Source organism: Lasioglossum baleicum, unplaced genomic scaffold (genome assembly GCF_051020765.1).
Source record: "Lasioglossum baleicum unplaced genomic scaffold, iyLasBale1 scaffold0027, whole genome shotgun sequence".
In the NCBI taxonomy this organism is placed as follows: domain Eukaryota; kingdom Metazoa; phylum Arthropoda; class Insecta; order Hymenoptera; family Halictidae; genus Lasioglossum; species Lasioglossum baleicum.
Genome location: NW_027469087.1, coordinates 66,456 through 82,384, shown reverse-complemented (window position 1 = coordinate 82,384; position 15,929 = coordinate 66,456). Strand labels below are relative to the sequence as shown.

At 56.5% G+C, this 15,929-nt stretch overlaps 1 pseudogene; it reads left to right on the top strand.

Annotated features, from left to right (window-relative positions):
- Positions 1-8,080: 8,080 nt before the first annotated feature.
- On the top strand, positions 8,081-8,259 carry LOC143219388 (U2 spliceosomal RNA; annotated as a pseudogene).
- Positions 8,260-15,929: the final 7,670 nt, after the last annotated feature.

Below are 15,929 nucleotides of genomic sequence, written 5' to 3'. Positions count from 1 at the left end.
CTCGGGCGGGTCAGGTCGCGGTGGGATGAGAGGAGCAAGCGGCTCCTCCACCCGTTCCATCGTGAGGTCCTCCCTCTCGGCGACCGGAAACACTAATTGCTCGGTCCCTTCGGGAGCCGAGTCAATTTTAAGGGCGACCGGAGAGGGCACCGCCACTACCATCACGGCCACGTCGACGGCGACGGGGTGCGCGGCGACGACGACAGCGTCCACGACGTGCACGACGACGACGACAGCGTCCACGACGTGCACGACGACGACGACAGCGTGCGGGATGTGGCGGTCTGCAGCCCAACGACTAAGGATCTCCGGGGGGGCCCCTCCACTATCCACGGGCCCCGCAGCTGCACCGACCACCCGTGCAGCTGCCACAGGTTCAACGACGACCACGACAACGACGACCTCGACCAGACGCCCGTCCTCCTCCCTGAGGCAGAGCGTGCTGTCACTCGGCAGCGCTGCCTCTGCCAAGGGGACGACGACGGGGACGGCGACGAGGACGGACGGAACGCCACCGACAGCGACGGCGACAAGGGCGAGGGCAGCTACAAGACCATCGACAACGCCACCACCATCGACGGCGACCGCGCGGGCTGCGGCGACCGCGGCGGCGGCGCCGGCGCACAGTGGGCTGGATCGAGAAATTTAGTGACATCTTGTTATAACTCTTGAACCATAAGAGATATCGGGATGAAATTTGCACTAAAATTCATTAAAAAAATAGTGAATTTTAACTGTAAACAAATAAAATTTTTTCTATTTTGTTAAACAATAATTGTTAATTAATTTTCATTGAATTTTTGTATTAAAATAAAATTGTTTAAGTATAATCTTCCAAACTATTTTTTACTTACTAAATATGTATTTTATATTTACATTTCATACATGTAATGTTTTATAGAATACGTAAAATATAAATTCAAGAAATCTTTTTATAATCAACGCATACAAAATGTACTGAGGAGGTAAAAACGTCTCACAAGCGTGTCAAAAAATATTTTTTATAATAATTTATAATGATTATAAATAATTTTTCAATTTAATTGTTTTAAAATCATGTCTATTCTATATATTACGACCTTTGTTATTTCGTATTATTTCATGTATGTGTAATGTGTTTATAAAAGATAAAAATATCAACAAAAAGATAACAAATATAAAAGATAATCCAATTATCTTACCAAAACGTTTTTAAATTGATGGTAACTGGTAAACTTTTGGTCAATTTGTTTAGTAATAATAATAATAATAATTAGAGGACCTAACGGCACCTAATCGGATAAGTCAGATCATTTTCATTGGACCTTCCTCTACATATCCCCACAAAAATCATATCCGAACCGATCCGATATTGGAAATTATGATTGTTTAAAGTTATCGAGACGTGCCACCTGACGCATAGCAACTCACATATAGTACTTAAATACCATCCAAATATGAATATTTTTGCAATTGCATTGAAAGTTCGTACCTACCTAAAACAAGTATGTAATTTTTAACAATTAATTAAATAAAAAAAAATTTATTGTTAAAAATATAATGAACGGTAATAATATAACTAGACTAAGAGTCTCTTAGTTTTTCTTAGTGAGTATCACTAATAAAAAAAACAAGAAAAAAAAATTTTTTTTTAAATAAATAAAAATATGTCTTTATTTGTATTTGTTCTTGAATTTTTCCTACTATTTCTGCTCCTAAATTTCTTAAAATCTTTGTGCCGAGTTTCTTGTGCTTCTTCGCTAAGTTGGCCAATTGGTACTAAGGCATATTTTACAATATCTGCACTATGCATGAGCATAGTATCGTCTTTGTTATAACAAATGCTTAAACGTCATTGTACTTACTAAATTTCCAAATTTATATATTTATGTATATTTATGTATTATGTATATTAATATCACAAATGTGTCAATACTTGATAAACTTAATAACGCTTAAATACACTTAATAAACTTAATAATACTTAAATACACTTAATAAACTATACATATACTTATTTAAGAAACTCTTAGTCTAGTTATATTATTACCGTTCATTATATTTTTAACAATAATTTTTTTTTTATTTAATTAATTGTTAAAAATTACATACTTGTTTTAGGTAGGTACGAACTTTCAATGCAATTGCAAAAATATTCATATTTGGATGGTATTTAAGTACTATATGTGAGTTGCTATGCGTCAGGTGGCACGTCCCGATAACTTTAAACAATCATAACTTCCAATATCGGATCGGTTCGGATATGATTTTTGTGGGGATATGTAGAGGAAGGTCCAATGAAAATGATCTGACTTATCTGATTAGGTTCCGTTAGGTTCCCTAAAAGATACACCTTGCAAATTCTAAGAAAGTATATAGATTTTATTCATTTCATTAAATATTAATTGTTAATAGATTGCGAGCAACCATCCTCAACTAACAGCGTTAATTGTTACCGCAAAGGACTGTTTTTCATTTACACAAAAGACCCAGAAGAAATATTAAATAGGGTAATCAGGACACCTCGATGAAAAGAAGCAATTTTTCGCTGAAAAATACTGCATCCCAAATGTCTATCTTTGTCAATTTATATTAACTACAGTTTTTGTGAACGAACATTAATATTTTCCGCTTCGATGTTGATGGACATTTAGGAAGCAATACGAATTTATTAGAAATCGATATGAGAAAGTCGACTCTTTCGTGAAATGTCACTAAATTTCTCGATCCAGCCCACTGTGCGGCGGCTTCCTCCAGGAAGTCGAAGGCGCTCCCGCCGCCCCCGGCGCCCGTGCGGCAGAGGCCGCTGTGCCCCAGGGGGACGGCGAGGAGGGCGGACCTGCCAAGGACCTCGACGACCCCCCCACCACCTCCAACCAGCGTGGGGACCAGGCCGGCTGCGGCGGCGGCGTCAGCGGCTCCCTCCAGGAAGTCGAAGACGCCCCCACCGCCCCCGGCCTCAACGAAGCCGAGGATAATCTCTGTAAGGGCCGTCAACATCTCCATGAAGAAACTGCCCTCGCCCCACCACCAGACAACGACGACGACGATAACGACGAAGAGAGACGGCGGGACGAGACGGAGTGACGGCTCTGTTTCAGGGTCAACACCACCAGCAGGGATCAGGGCAGCGCCCGCTGCAACGAGCCGGGCCGGACCAGGAGCCACCCAACGAGCCACCCCGAGTCCATCGACGCGCAAGTCGACCCCGGAACCGCCCCGCGAGAAGCCTGCCAGCGGGGCGACGAGGAGGAAGAGGGGGTCGACGATCTCCCCTACAGCGAAGGCCCCGACCACCAGCCCGAGGGGGCCAGTTACTAGGAGTAGGGGAGCCAGCGTGCCGCTGGACATCGGGGACACCTTAAAGCGGACAACGGACCTCACCACCATCCGGAGGAAGGCGGCTCCGAAAGCCGGCTCGAAGAAGTCGCCGAGGAGGACGGGGTCGGGGCGAGACAGGGCTTCGCCCGCCCCCACCACCCCGCCGAACGTCCCGACCACCAGGACGTTCACCTCGACGATCAGGACGGCGGCATCACCATCCTACGCCGCCGTCACAGCGGGCGCAACGGTGGTCAGCGCGGCGCCAGCAGGAGAACAAACGACTGCAGCCCGCAGCAGCCCCCCCCACGCCACCATCCTGAGGGGAGCTTCCGCCTCTCCTCCCTCCCAACCTATCATCTACGGGGTGCAGGGGAGCGGAAGAGGCTGCTGCGCGGTCTCCTGTATGGCGCCGGCCACTCTCACTACGACCACTGTCACCACCACCGTCAGCGGGGGGCCCATCGTCACCTCGCGGCCCCTCGCGGGGGGAGTGGAGAGGGGAATGAAGAGGACTCTGTCGCGGACAGCAGTCCTCTCCCTCCCCCCCATCGAGGAAGTGACGGTTACCCCTGGTCCCACCCGGACAGTGGCCGTCACCCCCCCTCCGGCCATCGAGGGGAGAGAAGAGGAGGAGAGGGCGGAGGATGACGATTCCTCCCCCCTCCCGTGGTCTCCCGCCGTCTCTAGGAGACGACGCCGCCGACGAGTTCTGTCTTCGTCGCCTACATCTCCGTCTGATTTCAGGTCGTCGCACCCGGAGACGCTGCAGCCGCCGACGAGGACACCAGCCCGCACGCTACCAACGCGGGAGACGAGGGCGCCAGGAGCACCACGCCGACCATCCGCGGGTGCCCAGCGTCCTCCATCGCCCCTACCAGCTCCGGTCACCGAGGGAGCAACGAGGGGGGCCACCACCACCGCTACCACTACCACCGTCACGCCGAGGAACCGGTCCTCGGCAGCATCGCGCAGGGGCGCGCGGCGAGGGGCGGCGACGGGAAGCAGGAGCAGCCGAACCGAGAACGTGAGCGATCGGGCCCCTGCCGACTCCGCGCGGACGAACCGACTCCGCGATCTACGCGATATGTTTAATCGCTTGGGAGGGTTCGCGTCGCGCTTTCGTAGTGTGGGTGGGAATACCCCTGGGAGCTCGCACCCGGGTGGTTATAGAACGGGGACAACGAATGCCCCTGCGGGCGTCGGTGTAGTGCCCACCGACCTCCAAACCCCGCGAGACCCGGAGCATCGCCGGCCTGTGCCTGCTGGTCAGCCTCGCCCCCGCCCGCGCGCATCCCTTAGAAGGGAGCAAGTCGCGTTGGCGGAGGAGAGGCGCTTACTGATTGGTTTGGCCGGGGCCGTCGATAGTGTCCAAGATCTGGAAGAGGTGGCGACTACGATCGCCGCCTTCTTCCAACGCTTCGGGTCAAGACCCGCGGGGGTTGGAGAAATTGCGAGGGGAAGACCAACCGCTGTTGCGGGGAGGGAGAGGCGTGTCGGAGGTGCATCGGCATCGCGCCCTCCCGGTCGTACTGAACCGAAGGCTGCAAGAAGCACGGACCAAGTCGCAGAGGCAACGCGGATCCAGAGACTGTTTCGGCAAAACCGCAGGCGTGCGGTCCAGGAGGTGCTGATGGGCGCTTCGGCGCAATGCCAGGTCCCGAAGGACCAGGTACATCAACACTTCCTCGACATGTACTCACCTGCGAGTACGCCACCAGCCTCTGGGCCTCTCGGCTTTCCATCAGAGGCTCCAACGGCGGCGAGTGACGCGGCACTGGTTCGGCCTTTCGGAGTGAGCGAGGTGGACCGTCGGCTCCGGCGGATGTCAAACTCCGCACCGGGGCCAGACGGCCTGACTTACCGTGATCTCCGGAAGGCCGACCCGGACTGCGCCATTCTGACCGCCTTTTTCAACCTATGTCAAAGGTTGGAGTCGGTCCCTGCTTCTTGGAAGTCTTCGAATACTGTGATGATTCACAAGAAGGGCGACCGGGGGGATCTCTCGAACTGGCGGCCACTAGCCATGTCCGACACGACCCCCAAACTCTTCGCGGCGGTGCTTGCCGACCGCCTCATCAAATGGGCCCTACATAATGAGCGGATTAGCCCTCAACAAAAGGGCTTCCTGCCGTGCGAGGGATGCTATGAGCAGAACTACGTGCTGCAGGAGGTCCTTAACGACGCTCGCAGGGGCAGGCGTCAGGTGGTGGTTGCGTGGTTGGACCTGTCGAACGCGTTTGGCTCGGTCCCCCACTCAACCATATACCACGCCTTTGCGGAGGCCAGAGTCCCCGAGCCCTTCCGTAACATCTTGGAAGGGCTCTATGACGGATGCACCACCCGGGTGCGAACCTCACAGGGCTTCACAGACCCTGTCCCCATCCTCTCCGGAGTGAAGCAAGGATGCCCGCTGAGCCCTGTGGCGTTTAACCTTGCCCTGGAATCGGTGCTTCGTGCAGCATCCGAGACCTCGGCGGGTTACACGCTCCACGGCCGGCGGTACAACATCTTTGGCTACGCGGATGACATGGCACTAGTTGCCGACACTCCGGAGGGGATGGAAACACTGTTGAGAACAGTGGAGGCTGCAGCAGGGAGGATTGGACTTCGGTTCAACCCGGCGAAGTGTGCAACACTGCACCAGGACAGCAGAGGCACTCGCCGGGCCGTCCCTACCTGCTTCAGCCTACAGGGTCAGGGGTTGAAATCCCTGGCAGCAGGAGTGCCATATGAGCATCTCGGAGTCCCCACGGGATTCCAGGTGAAGCAGACTCCGCTTCTGACGATCGAGGAACTCGTCCGCGATCTCCGCTCCGTTGATCGTTCCCTCCTCGCCCCGTGGCAAAAGTGTGAGGCGGTCGGAACGTTTATATTGCCCCGCCTCGACTTCATGCTGCGGGGAGCCCATGTGGAGAAAGGTCCCCTTAAAGTCGCGGATAAGCTCGTTAAGAAGCTCGCGAAATCCTGGCTCAACCTGCCTCAGAGAGCCAGCGCGGAGGTGATCTACCTCCCTCCCAGTCGGGGAGGATGTGGATTACTTCCGCTTGCTGACCTGGCCGACGCGCTGGTCATCGGGCATGCGTTCCGTCTTCTGACGGCGCCTGACCCGGCGATCAGCGGGCTGGCCGGAGATTCTCTGAGGGGGGCGGTAGCCATGAAAATCGGTCGTCCACCTACCGAGCAGGATCTGGCGAACTACCTCTCCGGCTCGCTGGAGGGGGAGTTCGCCAGAACCAGCTGCGACTTCTCCACATTGTGGTCGAGGGCACGGAACGCGGCGCGGCGATTAGGAGACATGCTCCAATTGCGATGGGAGTGGAGCGCTGCACGCCAGGAACTGGGTCTTAGACTCCGAGGCTCACGCGGGCGCACGACGGTCGTAACACCCGTGGCTCGGACCCAGGTGTTGCACCGACTGAGGGCGGCAGTGACGGAATTTTACCATCACCGCCTTAACAGCAAGCCGGATCAGGGGAAGGTCTTCGGGGTGTCGTCGCGGACGAAGGTGTCGAACCACTTCCTCCGCGGCGGCAGTTTCACCCGCTTCGCTGATTGGCGCTTCGTTCACCGAGCCCGCCTCGACGTCTTACCCCTTAATGGGGCTAGACGCTGGGGTGAGGGTGACAAGCGTTGCCGGCGATGCGGGGAGGCCCTGGAGACCTTGCCCCATGTGCTATGTCACTGCCGCCCCCACTCGGCTGCCTGGCAGATGCGCCACGACGCCGTCGTCTCGCGGATTTCGCGAGCCTGCCGACTGCCGGGGAATTTAAGGGTGAACCAAAGGGTCGAGGGTCTCACCGACGATCTAGAGGCGCTCAGGCCGGACATCGTTGTCAGGCACGAGCCCTCGAAAAGCGTCGTGATCATCGATGTGACCGTGACCTTCGAGAACGGCATCGAAGCTTTCGAAGCCGCAAGGCTCCGGAAGATACAAAAGTATCTTCCGATCGCGGCCGTTCTCGAGGAGCGGGGTTACAGAGTTGTGACCGACGCGATCGTCGTGGGGGCTCTCGGCTCATGGGATCAGGCCAATGAGCCGGTGCTCAAAGTGCTGCGTATCAGCACGAGATACGCAAGCATGATGCGCCGGCTCATTGTCTCTGAGACCATCCGGTGGGGTCGAGACGTCTACGTGGAGCACGTGTCGGGGGTCCGACAGTATGCTGCTGCTCCCGCCGCCGTCCCCGCCCCGGAGTCGCCCCTGCACCTCGATGCGGTGAATGTGCCCCCCCCCCCCCGCGGCCCCCTCAAATAGATCGCGCCCCGAGAATATAAATAATAATGATAGCGTCGACAATGACAATAATAATGTACTGACTCAGGGCCACCCCGGCCCTGTATAATTTTATATATATAAATTTTTAGCGAGGGCAACGAGCCCACAACACGCCTCTGTCTCTATCTCTCTATCTTTTTCTACTCTCTCTACTCTCTATCTTTGTCTTCCTTCCTTCGCTGTCTCTATACTTCTCTATCTACATCTAGTCATCTCCTTAGTCTAAGTCTTCTGGCGTGCTGTGGACCGTTCCACGATTTATATTTTTAATAACTGACAAGGCTCGTGCTGCTTATTTTACACTCTGATAATTGTATTATTTATTGACGCGTGGATGTGTGTGTGTGTGTGTGTGTGCGTGTACGTTCGAGTGTTTGTCACGTAGGGGGATGTAATTCCCCCGCGCCGCACCCCCCCCCCCACCAAACAGACTATTTTTATAATTTGCCCTCGCCGAAAGGCAACATATTGTACCGCCCCCGAACACTAGCTCGGGGGACGATTCTTTGAAAATAAAGGCCTTTTATCTGTTCTTATCAGGTTAATATCTGATACACTACCCATCGGGTATTCAGAATATTAACTCGATCTTTGGGAATTGACTGAGAGGTCGGGGCTTGCTCCCGCTCGGTCACGGGTCGGCCACGCATTGCAGTGCCGTGTGGATTGGCCCAATCTGCCTATTTCTAACATCAATCAGTCAATTCCCAATAAATCGGGGAGATATCTCTGTTCCCACCTCAAAACTTCGTACGAGCGCCGCATCGCTCAAATCCGGGAGTGCAAGTGCATCAACACCTGGAGCCAAGGAGCGATCGGGGCGCGACTGGCCGCCGAGGAGGAGGACCACACCATCAGCGTCTCCACCGAGCAGCCGGGAACACGTGGACACCTCTGCAGGACCTCGAGTGGGGTAAGTGATCGACTCCCTCTCTTACTCTCTTCCCCCGCGCGAACACCAGTCCGCTAACCCGCACGGCCGTTCAGCGCGGTTACCCCTCCCCTCCGTTCGTTGTTATTCGTCTTTGTCCTGTCGACACTTGGCTCTGCTAATTGTTTGTCAGGATAAATTCAATAACAACCAACGGCTCCGTCCTAGGTCGTCGGAACAAAGGGATTCCGGAACGTTCGTTTCGGAATTGCGTAACGCCACGTGTACGTCTCGATAAATTTCATAATTAGCACATCAATTTATTCGACGTCAGACTAAGTTATTAATTATTTAATAACTTAGTTCTGTTCCGAGTACTTTGTTGCTGCTGGTTGTGAAATTTGGGAGCAATCCTGTGCCGGTAGTTAACAATAATTCACATTAAACATCTTCTCGCTTAATACCGGCACGTCGGAACGTACGACGATTTTGCGAGCGTTCTTCCGGAGCAAACTAACTCCGGAGTAACTCTGACTCCGACTAGAGACCGCCGAATTGTTTAATCGAGTCCGCTCGATTAATTAATTCGGTTTTAATCCTTTCAGTCACCGATCCGAGTAGGCCTTGGAGATTCTTCAGACTCGAGCTGAAGAATTTCTCCAAGTACCGCCAAGTATCGGTGCAGCCCTCTAGCGGTAGATCCTTGCACGAGGAGCTGGATCGAGCCCCTCGATCGACCGCTAGATAGCCCCCCTTGATGGTGTCTCTTACCATCAAGGTAGATCCCTCGCCTGTCACTTTCATCTTCTTAACCTCTTTCAATCCCTCTGTCGATCCGCTCTCTTTTCTGTCTCCCCGTATTTCTCTTTATTATCTTCTGTCGCTTTCTTCTATCTTCCGGCGAGTCGATCGCTTACCCTTCCGTTTTAATTGTTCTTATTTATTCGTGTATAGTGCAGTGCTGTTGTCTCTTATTTATTTATTGTATTTACTGTACGGTCTTGTACCCTATTTTATCATGTTTTGACTCAGTACTGTGCTGTTATATTTTATTCTATTTATTCACTGACACACGCGCCATTTATTTATTCTATTTATTTTATTTACCTACTCATTTTAATCAAGTGACTGTGACACATTTTATTTATTAGAACATTCTTCTATCTCTTTTTATCTATACACTAGTCACACATTTTATTTATTGCTGTTATTCATTTAATCGTTTACACTTTAGTCACTTGATATTTTAATTTACACACGAGATCACCTGCAGAGATGGCCGAATCTAATAACAACGCGATAACAATCTATATCGATTTTCCGTTCCCGGCGGAATTTAGATGCCCGGAATGCTTCGGCAAACCGGGCATACGGCTCGGTGGGACCTACGAATCCCACTGCGACCTGATCAAGCACGCAAAAAAAAATCACCCCGGACATACGGTGGTTCATCGTTGCGGCGAGTGTGGTGAGCACGGGAAAGGGGCCTATCCCCTAAAATCCGTGAAAACTCACCACGCCGCCGCTCACTCGGGCGGGTCAGGTCGCGGTGGGATGAGAGGAGCAAGCGGCTCCTCCACCCGTTCCATCGTGAGGTCCTCCCTCTCGGCGACCGGAAACACTAATTGCTCGGTCCCTTCGGGAGCCGAGTCAATTTTAAGGGCGACCGGAGCTGGCACCGCCACTACCATCACGGCCACGTCGACGGCGACGGGGTGCGCGGCGACGACGACAGCGTCCACGACGTGCACGACGACGACGACGACGACGACGACAGCGTGCGGGACGTGGCGGTCTGCAGCCCAACGACCAAGGATCTCCGGGGGGGCCCCTCCACTATCCACGGGCCCCGCAGCTGCACCGACCACCCGTGCAGCTGCCACAGGCTCAACGACGACCACGACAACGACGACCTCGACCAGACGCCCGTCCTCCTCCCTGAGGCAGAGCGTGCTGTCACTCGGCAGCGCTGCCTCTGCCAAGGGGACGACGACGGGGACGGCGACGAGGACAGACGGAACGCCACCGACAGCGACGGCGACAAGGGCGAGGGCAGCTACAAGGCCATCGACAACGCCACCACCATCGACGGCGACCGCGCGGGCTGCGCCGACCGCGGCGGCGGCGCCGGCGGCTTCCTCCAGGAAGTCGAAGACGCCCCCGCCGCCCCCGGCGCCCGTGCGGCAGAGGCCGCTGTGGCCCAGGGGGACGGCGAGGAGGGCGGACCTGCCAAGGACCTCGACGACCCCCCCACCACCTCCAACCAGCGTGGGGACCAGGCCGGCTGCGGCGGCGGCGTCAGCGGCTTCCTCCAGGAAGTCGAAGACGCCCCCGCCGCCCCCGGCCTCAACGAAGCCGAGGATAATCTCTGTAAGGGCCGTCAACATCTCCATGAAGAAACTGCCGTCGCCCCACCACCAGACAACGACGACGACGATAACGACGAAGAGAGACGGCGGGACGAGACGGAGTGACGGCTCTGTTTCAGGGTCAACACCACCAGCAGGGATCAGGGCAGCGCCCGCTGCAACGAGCCGGGCCGGACCAGGAGCCGCCCAACGAGCCACCCCGAGTCCATCGACGCGCAAGTCGACCCCGGAACCGCCCCGCGAGAAGCCTGCCAGCGGGGCGACGAGGAGGAAGAGGGGGTCGACGATCTCCCCTACAGCGAAGGCCCCGACCACCAGCCCGAGGGGGCCAGTTACTAGGAGTAGGGGAGCCAGCGTGCCGCTGGACATCGGGGACACCTTAAAGCGGACAACGGACCTCACCACCATCCGGAGGAAGGCGGCTCCGAAAGCCGGCTCGAAGAAGTCGCCGAGGAGGACGGGGTCGGGGCGAGACAGGGCTTCGCCCGCCCCCACCACCCCGCCGAACGTCTCGACCACCAGGACGTTCACCTCAACGATCAGGACGGCGGCATCACCATCCTACGCCGCGGTCACAGCGGGCGCAACGGTGGTCAGCGCGGCGCCAGCAGGAGAACAAACGACTGCAGCCCGCAGCAGCCCCCCCCCCCTGGCCACCATCCTGAGGGGAGCTTCCGCCTCTCCTCCCTCCCAACCTATCATCTACGGGGTGCAGGGGAGCGGAAGAGGCTGCTGCGTGGTCTCCTGTATGGCGCCGGCCACTCTCACTACGACCACTGTCACCACCACCGTCAGCGGGGGGCCCATCGTCACCTCGCGGCCCCTCGCGGGGGGAGTGGAGAGGGGAATGAAGAGGACTCTGTCGCGGACAGCAGTCCTCTCCCTCCCCCCCATCGAGGAAGTGACGGTTACCCCTGGTCCCACCCGGACAGTGGCCGTCACCCCCCCTCCGGCCATCGAGGGGAGAGAAGAGGAGGAGAGGGCGGAGGATGACGATTCCTCCCCCCTCCCGTGGTCTCCCGCCGTCTCTAGGAGACGACGCCGCCGACGAGTTCTGTCTTCGTCGCCTACATCTCCGTCTGATTTCAGGTCGTCGCACCCGGAGACGCTGCAGCCGCCGACGAGGACACCAGCCCGCACGCTACCAACGCGGGAGACGAGGGCGCCAGGAGCACCACGCCGACCATCCGCGGGTGCCCAGCGTCCTCCATCGCCCCTACCAGCTCCGGTCACCGAGGGGGCAACGAGGGGGGCCACCACCACCGCCACCACTACCACCGTCACGCCGAGGAACCGGTCCCCGGCAGCATCGCGCAGGGGCGCGCGGCGAGGGACGGCGACGGGAAGCAGGAGCAGCCGAACCGAGAACGTGAGCGATCGGGCTCCTGCCGACTCCGCGCGGACGAACCGACTCCGCGATCTACGCGATATGTTTAATCGCTTGGGAGGGTTCGCGTCGCGCTTTCGTAGTGTGGGTGGGAATGCCCCTGGGAGCTCGCGCCCGGGTGGTTGTAGAACGGGGACAACGAATGCCCCTGCGGGCGTCGGTGTAGTGCCCACCGACCTCCAAACCCCGCGAGACCCGGAGCATCGCCGGCCTGTGCCTGCTGGTCAGCCTCGCCCCCGCCCGCGCGCATCCCTTAGAAGGGAGCAAGTCGCGTTGGCGGAGGAGAGGCGCTTACTGATCGGTTTGGCCGGGGCCGTCGATAGTGTCCAAGATCTGGAAGAGGTGGCGACTACGATCGCCGCCTTCTTCCAACGCTTCGGGTCAAGACCCGCGGGGGTTGGAGAAATTGCGAGGGGAAGACCAACCGCTGTTGCGGGGAGGGAGAGGCGTGTCGGAGGTGCATCGGCATCGCGCCCTCCCGGTCGTACTGAATCGGAGGCTGCAAGAAGCACGGACCAAGTCGCAGAGGCAACGCGGATCCAGAGACTGCTTCGGCAAAACCGCAGGCGTGCGATCCAGGAGGTGCTGATGGGCGCTTCGGCGCAATGCCAGGTACCGAAGGACCAGGTTCATCAACACTTCCTCGACATGTACTCACCTGCGAGTACGCCACCAGCCTCTGGGCCTCTCGGCTTTCCATCAGAGGCTCCAACGGCGGCGAGTGACGCGGCACTGGTTCGGCCTTTCGGAGTGAGTGAGGTAGATCGTCGACTCCGGCGGATGTCAAACTCCGCACCGGGGCCAGACGGCCTAACTTACCGTGATCTCCGGAAGGCCGACCCGGACTGCGCCATTCTGACCGCCTTTTTCAACCTATGTCAAAGGTTGGAGTCGGTCCCTGCTTCTTGGAAGTCTTCGAATACTGTGATGATTCACAAGAAGGGCGACCGGGGGGATCTCTCGAACTGGCGGCCACTAGCCATGTCCGACACGATCCCCAAACTCTTCGCGGCGGTGCTTGCCGACCGCCTCGTCAAGTGGGCCCTACATAATGAGCGGATTAGCCCTCAACAAAAGGGCTTCCTGCCGTGCGAGGGATGCTATGAGCAGAACTACGTGCTGCAGGAGGTCCTTAACGACGCTCGCAGGGGCAGGCGTCAGGTGGTGGTTGCGTGGTTGGACCTGTCGAACGCGTTTGGCTCGGTCCCCCACTCAACCATATACCACGCCTTTGCGGAGGCCAGAGTCCCCGAGCCCTTCCGTAACATCTTGGAAGGGCTCTATGACGGATGCACCACCCGGGTGCGAACCTCACAGGGCTTCACAGACCCTGTCCCCATCCTCTCCGGAGTGAAGCAGGGATGCCCGCTGAGCCCTGTGGCGTTTAACCTTGCCCTGGAATCGGTGCTTCGTGCAGCATCCGAGACCTCGGCGGGTTACACGCTCCACGGCCGGCGGTACAACATCCTTGGCTACGCGGATGACATGGCACTAGTTGCCGACACTCCGGAGGGGATGGAAACACTGTTGAGAACAGTGGAGGCTGCAGCAGGGAGGATTGGACTTCGGTTCAACCCGGCGAAGTGTGCAACACTGCACCAGGACAGCAGAGGCACTCGCCGGGCCGTCCCTACCTGCTTCAGCCTACAGGGTCAGGGGTTGAAATCTCTGGCAGCAGGAGTGCCATATGAGCATCTCGGAGTCCCCACGGGATTCCAGGTGAAGCAGACTCCGCTTCTGACGATCGAGGAACTCGTCCGCGATCTCCGCTCCGTTGATCGTTCCCTCCTGGCCCCGTGGCAAAAGTGTGAGGCGGTCGGGACGTTTATATTGCCCCGCCTCGACTTCATGCTGTGGGGAGCCCATGTGGAGAAAGGTCCTCTTAAAGTCGCGGATAAGCTCGTTAAGAAGCTCGCGAAATCCTGGCTCAACCTGCCTCAGAGAGCCAGCGCGGAGGTGATCTACCTCCCCCCCAGTCGGGGAGGATGTGGATTACTTCCGCTTGCTGACCTGGCCGACGCGCTGGTCATCGGGCATGCGTTCCGTCTTCTGACGGCGCCTGACCCGGCGATCAGCGGGCTGGCCGGAGATTCTCTGAGGGGGGCGGTAGCCATGAAAATCGGTCGTCCACCTACCGAGCAGGATCTGGCGAACTACCTCTCCGGCTCGCTGGAGGGGGAGTTCGCCAGAACCAGCAGCGACTTCTCCACATTGTGGTCGAGGGCACGGAACGCGGCGCGGCGATTAGGAGACATGCTCCAATTGCGATGGGAGTGGAGCGCTGCACGCCAGGAATTGGGTCTTAGACTCCGAGGCTCACGCGGGCGCACGACGGTCGTAACACCCGTGGCTCGGCCCCAGGTGCTGCACCGACTGAGGGCGGCAGTGACGGAATTCTACCATCACCGGCTCAATAGCAAACCGGACCAGGGGAAGGTCTTCGGGGTGTCGTCGCGGACGAAAGTGTCAAACCACTTCCTCCGCGGCGGCAGTTTCACCCGCTTCGCTGATTGGCGCTTTGTTCACCGAGCCCGCCTCGACGTCTTACCCCTTAATGGGGCTAGACGCTGGGGTGAGGGTGACAAGCGTTGCCGGCGATGCGGGTGGGCCCTGGAGACCTTGCCCCATGTGCTATGTCACTGCCGCCCCCACTCGGCTGCCTGGCAGCTGCGCCACGACGCCGTCGTCTCGCGGATTTCGCGAGCCTGCCGACTGCCGGGGAACTTAAGGGTGAACCAAAGGGTCGAGGGTCTCACCGGCGATCTAGAGGCGCTCAGGCCGGACATCGTTGTCAGGCATGAGCCCTCGAAAAGCGTCGTGATCATTGATGTGACCGTGACCTTCGAGAACGGCATCGAAGCTTTCGAAGCCGCAAGGCTTCGAAAGATCGAAAAATATCTTCCGATCGCGGCCGTTCTTGAAGAGCAGGGTTACAGAGTTGTGACCGACGCGATCGTCGTGGGGGCTCTCGGCTCATGGGATCAGGCCAATGAGCCGGTGTTCAAATTGCTGCGTATTAGCACGAAATACGCAAGCATGATGCGCCGGCTCATTGTCTCTGAGACCATCCGGTGGGGTCGGGACATATACGTGGAGCACGTGTCGGGGGTCCGACAGTATGCTGCTGCTCCCGCCGCCGTCCCCGCCCCGGGGCTGCCCCTGCCCATTGATGAGGTGAACGTGCCCCCCCCCCCCCGCGGCCCCCTCGAACATACTATCGCGCCCCGAAAACCTAATTTATACAAGCGTTGATAACAACATGGAAAATGTATTAACTCAGGGCCACTTCGGCCCTGTATAATTCTATATATATTAATTTTTAGCGAGGGCAACGAGCTCGCAGTACGCCTCTTTCTCTATCTCTCTATCTTTCTCTACTCTCTCTACTCTCTATCTTTTGTCTTCCTTCCTTGCTGTCTCTCTACTTCTCTATCAATCTAGTCATCTACCTAGTCTAAGTTTTCTAGCATGCTGTGGGCCGTTCCACTATGTTTATTTTAATCCTGACAAGGCTCGTGCCGCTTATTTTATATCCCTGATAATTGTAGTATTTATTGACGTGTGGATGTGTGTGTGTGTGTGAGCGTATGTGTTTAAGTATGATGTCTGCCACGCAGGGGGACATAGCTCCCCCGCGCCACACCCCCCCCCCCCCACCAAAGAATTTCTATGTTTGTATCTAGCCCTCGCCGAAAGGCACCGACGTTGTACCGCCCCCGAGCA